General features: G+C 35.8%; 1 protein-coding gene across 1 annotated transcript in view; it reads left to right on the top strand.

The window, feature by feature from the left end:
* LOC106517450 (versican core protein) overlaps positions 1-7,298 on the top strand; it is a 32,935-nt gene that overhangs the window by 16,634 nt on the left and 9,003 nt on the right. The window lies entirely within an intron of this gene.

Below are 7,298 nucleotides of genomic sequence, written 5' to 3'. Positions count from 1 at the left end.
CTGTTTTTCTCTATGTCTCTATTTTCTCTTCACTTAAAAAAATCACTGATGATGAAGAAATAAATAAACTAAATAAACAAATATTTGGTTTCGTTTTCTACTGAAGTGACACAAAAAGGTCACTAATGATGAAGAAATAAATAAACTAAATAAACTAATATTTGGTTTCGTTTTCTACTGAAGTGACAAAAAAAGCAATAGATACTTTGGTTTTGTGGCTTGTAAGGTGGAGTCTCTGCGGATTTGGTTTGCTTCTCACACACATGCCGATGAATCTGATATAATGGGTATCTTGTCAGTTTGGAGACGAGGTGAACACCTCAGACGCTTAGTCATGTTCTTTCAGTCCCTCCTAAGAAGCTTTTGTTGGGGCCTACTGCTGTTATGCAGAGGGTTGAGAGCAGCTTAGGTTTGCAGAAAGCTTTGTCATGTTTCAGACACTTTGGATTGTTGGTGCTTTGCTTGCTAAATGTCCTAAATCCCAATATTAGAATTTCTGTTTTTTTGAGGCTTGTGTCTTTGATCATTAAATAAATAAATAAAAAATAGCTTCTGTATTGTTGTGCATATGTTGTACCCTTAAATAGCAAAGTGATTAAGAGGACAGTGTTTAAATTGGAGTGTTATAACAATAATTTGACTGCTTTTGCTAGAAATAACAATAATATGGTAATGAAATTCTGGAGTGACCAATGGTCAACATGATAAATTTACAAATTTGAGGAAACACCAAGAAGACGATCACAGCCGTTCTTCACAGCATGTCATTTTCAAATGGTCTAAAACGTGCTGCCTGACAGAAAAGGATGAGTTTGTTGCTGATTATGGTGGCAAAAGTTTATCTTTATTATCTTTATCAAATGTACTATATTCATTTTTCACATAATAATCAAAATCTTATTTTTTAAAGAATTTTTTAAATATCCTCGTTTTTTAATTTTATTTTTTGTTACTAGCCTTCAAAGTTTTAAAAAGAGACTTTTTACTGACGGTGCGTTCACCATAATCAAAGGTGAATTTAAGGCACAAGTGTGTAAAATGTTGCTTCTGTTTGTTCAGTCATCTAAAAAGCTATGTCTTCTTAGTTTATGCCACTCCTTTTGATTTAGAGCCCGGACTTGCTTTTATTTTTCATATATGTACATTGGATAATTTCAGGAATCACGAAGCGTTGTATGGAATGAAAAATTCGGACCTTTTTGATGTATAACTGGTTGATATTTACGCTCATGTTTGTCTGATTTTGCCATACTTGTTGACGTACACAGATCAGGTCAGTCACAAGACTCAAGCTACCACATGGTTTTAATGAATTCAGTTTAGTGCTTTGTTTACACTGAGTGTATATTCACATGCTGTGTCTGGAAAACCAATGAAGAAAACATTATTAAATAGCACCATCAGATACAGTTCAGGATAAATTGTTATGTTTGATTTCGTAGTTTGCATTGAGTAACTTTAAGGCTTTTAAAGTTTATATTTTACAAATGAAAGCTGGTGGAGGAGGGGACTTTAGAGCCAAAAAATGGCACGTACAAAGAGCAATTACATGTCGTCATTGCACTTTGCTTCAAAGGCTTTATTACTGTACATGTGATCTCACATGCAAACATTAGTTGAATTTGGGGTATATTTGAGTTGCCGATTTTGTCATGATTTTTGGGACTGATGCAAGTGTACCAATCGGTCATTTAGGAGAATTTAAAARCAAAAAATAAAAGTATTGTAGGTGTGAACCCTGCCTGAGATTAGTTTTGATGCCAAGAGTATGAAATATACTGCAGTACAACCTGTGAAATTACCTTTTTTTTTACCTGAATGTGACCAGCTGACTGACAGCCAGCCTGGTTGTAAAAGGCATTAGTTGGCAGGCTGCCATAGTAAGCACAGATGCTGGTCTGTAGCTCAGACTGGACACCGCCTCATGAGGTGATGTCATAGATGACTTACAGACGCTCCACTTTTCCGCCAGTGCAGCTGGAGATTTTCTGACCAAAACAGGTGATTATAGCCACTTTTACCATACATCATACAGTATGATCGTCTGAGAAACTCAGCATCACTTTTCTGCCCTCTCCCAGTACATGTGGGAGAAACTTGTGGAAAACTTTGCGGCATTGGGAGGACTGTCTGTAACAAAGTGCACTGTAATATCAGAGTGTGTAGGAAAAAGAAATGCTCAGTAAATAGATTCTCAGTGTTGCTCAAAAGCTTGTTATGTTATTATGAATTGTGTGCATCTGTTTTGGATTAACTGTTGACAGATTCAATGTTTACCAAGTGTTTATTTGACATATTGTGACATGTGGATTTATTGATCCTCAGAGGCATGTCAAATACAAATGTCACCAAATAACTCATGAAACCACCAACAGAACATTCTTGCAATTTGACATTACTCTGCTAAGGCTTGGCAAAAGGAGCTCCTTAATTTAACATTTCGGGAAATCAGCTTACTTGTTTTTTGACAAGATTGAGAAATCGGTGCATTATTTGCATAGCAACATAAAACAAACATTTTACTTTTAATGTTATCTCCCATCCTATTGATTTTGCCTTTGTGTGTTTTGGATTGTTTGTTTGTGTTTATAGTGTTAGCAAATTGTTTCCTGGACCACTAGGTGGATTTTATTAAAACCTTCACAGTTATTGGGTGTACCGCAACTCATTAACTTTTGGAGTCCACACAATTTAGGTTGTCCATTTTATGTAGCACATCTGTAAGGTGACTAGCCTGGCCCTTGCTTTCCTACACAATTCTGCTCATTTCTAGTTTCCCTTCACTGCTTGTACAAAGCAACGCAAAGGACAAGGGGCTGGTTTTAACCTGGCTAAAAGATGACACCTCTTGTGGAAGACTGGCATGTTCAGATGTAATCATTTATTAAATGCAATGTTTCACGTTTTGAACTTTTCTCCTGCTCATGGCTTTGCCTGTTGAGTGTGTTTCTCAAAATAAAAAAAGAAACTTCTTTTGCGCAGAACAAAACATCAAAATGGCTTGACTTCTACTGTCAATGCACTGGTTTTGCATTATAGTTTTCTACATTATTGGTGCATCTCTACAGGATTACATCCTGAAGTCAATGCAGCTTAAGCGTTTGTTCCCAAAGTTGGGTCGGAACCCCATTATGGGTCATAAAAACATCAAGTGGGGAATCCTCAGATGATCTCAAGAAATCAAATGAAATGTTAAAACAACTGCTAATAACAAGTTTTTATCACAGTTTGTTTTGAACAATAAAACCAACACAAAAGGCTGTTTGTGTTGTTATTGTGCCCTTGTTTAAAAGGGTTATTTGCAAAGTTTGTATTCTTCAAAGTGGAGTCCCAAGTCTCTGCCACAATTATTTTGTGGGTCAGAAGCTAACTTGCACAAACTTGTCCAGATGTTAAATGTAGCTGAACAGTAAACTCATATGACTGCAGTATGTTTTTTATTCCCAAGGTTCCTTCTCATCGATGATGCCAAGATGTTTAAAATTATTATATTCAGGTTAATCTTTTGATAAGGTGCAATCAAAATATGCAGTGCTGTGTAAATGTATTTGCCCCCTGATAGATTTCTACATAATCTGAGTAAAAATAAATGCATTTTCAATTGATGATATAATTTATTGAAAGAAAAAAGCTTTCCAAACCAACCTTGCTCTTCGTGTAAAAGTTACTGCCACCTTCTTAAATCATAAATTAACAGTTTTTTATTGACTTCGGTGTCACTTGGCACACCCACACCTGATTACTATCAGAGCCCCACAAAAAAACCAGAACAGTGTGTAAAGCACTACAGGCCTCACTTAAATGTCAGAGTTCAAGGTCATGATTCAACAATAAGAATGGGTCGAAAWGCAAAAATGACACCATGTGAGAGTTCCAAGGCCAAAACCTTTGCTTAAAACAACTACTACAAAGACCAGTCTCACATTTGCCCAAAAAAACATATTGATGATTTTCCCAAGACTTTTGAGAATTATTTATTTTGTGGACTAATAAGATAKAAAATGAACATTTTGAAAGGCATTTCCCCCATCACATCTGGTATTAAAGTAATGCTGCATTTCAGTAATAGAACTGACAGTCATACATGGTGGTGGAAGTGTTATCATCTGGGGATGCTTTGCTGCTTAAGGACCTTGATGACTTGCTGTAATTGATGGATAGCCTTTTCCATTTATTAAATAAAATCATCACTTSTGAAGAAGTTACCTTTCATATACTGGGTTATTAAATATTTAGGTGATCTTTGTCTGATATTGATATTTGTTTGATGATCTGAAGTGTGTGTGTTACAAGGAGTAAATACAGAAGAAATCTGTAAAAGGGTGAATACTTTTTTACAGTATACAGTGTTTCCCCTGGGAAATTTATCTTGACCAGGTGCGGGGGGGGGGGGGGKMYTTGTTGTATAAAAACATAAATTTACGTGACTCACCTGCAATTGTGGTAATAAATTTGCACATACATGAATATTTAATTGCCCAACTACATCCTAGTTAAGGACTCCTCATGATAATTATCAATAAAATTCTTATTGATAATAAATGATTAGAACTGTGTGCAGCAGATGATCTGAGTCCAGAGTTCTCAGTTTGAAACCTTCTGGAGCTCTTCTGTGTGACTCTAGGTGTGACAGAGTGTGGATGGTTGATTGTCTCTTGTGTGTCCCTGATGGAGACTGGAGACCTGTCCAGGTGTCTCTGGTGAACTGGAGACSTGTCCARRTGTCTCTRGTGAACTGGAGACCTGTCCARRTGTCTCTGGTGAACTGGAGACCTGTCCAGGTGTCTCTGGTGAACGGGAGACCTGTCCAGGTGTCCCCTGCCTTCACCCAAAGGCAGCGAGGACAGGTTCCAGCCCCACCCTGACCCTGATTAGGAACATGGACAGGAGGAGGATTTTTCTTTATAGCAGGAAACAGACATTTAATTATAAAACATGATTTATTTTATGTTATTCTGAATCAGTTTAGTGCCCCGCCTGTATAATGGTAGGGGTAACACTGGCGTAGATATACTTAAATAGAGTACAACCAGTGCAATAGCTGTTAAAAAAAAACTGTTGGTGTTTCATTAGATGTGATGTGGGCCCAGAGAAAAGACTTCCAGGATTATTTTTTTACTCTGCGTATTTAAGTGTGAAACAAGTATGTGTTTGAATGAGTCAGTAAGGCAGGTAATGTTCCCAGGCCTGACTGAGATTTTTAACAGGTGTCTTTCTGCAGTGCTGAATAGCAACAGGTGTTATCTGTTACAACCAATAATCTTTCCACACTGTCATTTGTGGGAAACAGAGATGCGGCTGAGGGCAGAGCCAGAGAGACTGAGAGGGAGAGTGAAGGAGGAAGAGCTTGTAAAGTTTTGTATATTAAAGGATTTTGATTTATTTTATGTGGATAGCCTTTTCCTTTTCTTTCCTTGTACCTAATGCAAACACTGGTAAACAGTTGTGGGAATATGGGACTTCCCTGTGATTAAACGTGGCTCTTTTTTTCTTTTTTATCCCCCGCCCAATGCAAATTATCAAATTGTGTTAAAACATTGCTTACAGTAAAACCATTTTTCATCATCCAATCTCATCATGACTCGCTTTGGTTGTTCTTTTTCTTAGTTTTTATAAAAGGAGGTAGATGTATGATYAGCATGGCTGCATTTAAGAGCAGTCGGCTGACAATTGAAATTACTCCAGTAACCTAGTTTAGATAAGATTGGGCAAAAAATGCAAACATCTCCATAGTATAACAATTCAAGAGACAATCATTTTACTGCTAAGTAAAATTTGTGATTCAGTTTTTGCATGTTAATGTTTACAAAAAAATGCTGTTTTCTATGTTTTATTTCACATATATATATTAAATTGTATTGGAATATGACACTTATTTTCATACTAAAATTTGACATTTTATGTTGAAAATTACAACACATGAAAATATACAATTAGCCTGCTGTCTGGTATAAGGCCTTCTCCTTTACATGTTATTTATTTTACAAATTTTAATAGTAAACTTTTATCATTGTTCAAAAAAACTTGTCTATGTTCAAGTGGTTTTTTGAAAAGGATTTCTTTCATGTCAAGCTACAGTATGAATCTTTGAATTATGGCTTGGATTGAATTCACTCGCAAACTTGGCCAAAGTCTTTTTGTGGATAGATTTATTTGCAATGTTTTGTTAAGTTATTATTTTTTTCTGAGAAACCATACAAGAACCATAGAAAATGTAGAAGATTTGTAGCTGGGATTAACTTTTTTTCTTCAGTTTTATTTTCATCATCAGCTCACTAATGCTATTCCTAGAAAGTAGCTTACACAGTGAAATTTACAAATATAAAGGTGTTTAAATTAGATTTGTTTTCCCCTTCTTATCAGTTGTTGCATTACTTTATATGAAATGTGTGTGACTTMTTGGCATTTATAAAATATAAACTGCAAAATGCTAAGCTGACTGACAAATCACAACAATATATGCTGTCATACACAGTGCATTTGGATTGTCTAAGAGGATTATCAAATGTAATGCTCCTAAGGTAATATTTCATTGGATGCTCAGTCCCAGCTCTTGAGTTTTGAACTTGTTCAAAAAATTGTGCAAAACTTTCTTTTATGAATATTATTGTATTTTGCAAGGGACTTCTCTGCTTCAAATATACCGATCATGTTTACAAAAGTGTACTAAAGCAGAAAAAAAATAAATGTAGCGCAGCTGCCTAGGTCGGTACAAAGTGAGCCAAGGTGTGTATGGTTGAGATGGACAACAAAATTGTGCAAATGGGCAAGAATGCAGTTTTGCAAGCCGTGCACACGTTATAGGTTATGATTTTTGAAAATTGTTCAAAATGCTTACTTCCATTTTACTTTTTATGGCCCTGTGATAGACTTGAAGCCTGTCCATGTCTATCAAACAATAACCACTAGAGAAAGGCAACAGGTCCCCCACCACACTGAACAGGAAAGCAGGCAAAAAAAAATAATGAAGATATTTATATATATTATAAAGACAGAGACGTGACATATTTTCTCAGATTCTCCACAATAATAAGTCGTCAACCAAGGTCCAATAGTCGCAGTCTAGGGAAATATCACCTTTAGTTGAAGCAAAACACTTGCAAAGGAAACATTAAAATGGGAGATCTTACTTTCATTTAGATCCTTACATACTACACATTTCTAAAAATGGTCACAGTGGTGGTTTTGTTAGTATTTGAAGTGTAAACATCTACAGTGGTTTGCAAAAGTATTCATACCCCTTGAACTTTTCCATATTTTGTCACATTACAACCACAAACATAAATATATTTCACTGG

This window comes from Austrofundulus limnaeus, unplaced genomic scaffold, assembly GCF_001266775.1.
Source record: "Austrofundulus limnaeus strain Quisiro unplaced genomic scaffold, Austrofundulus_limnaeus-1.0 Scaffold49, whole genome shotgun sequence".
NCBI lineage: Eukaryota > Metazoa > Chordata > Actinopteri > Cyprinodontiformes > Rivulidae > Austrofundulus > Austrofundulus limnaeus.
This window is presented reverse-complemented; position numbering and strand designations above follow the sequence as displayed.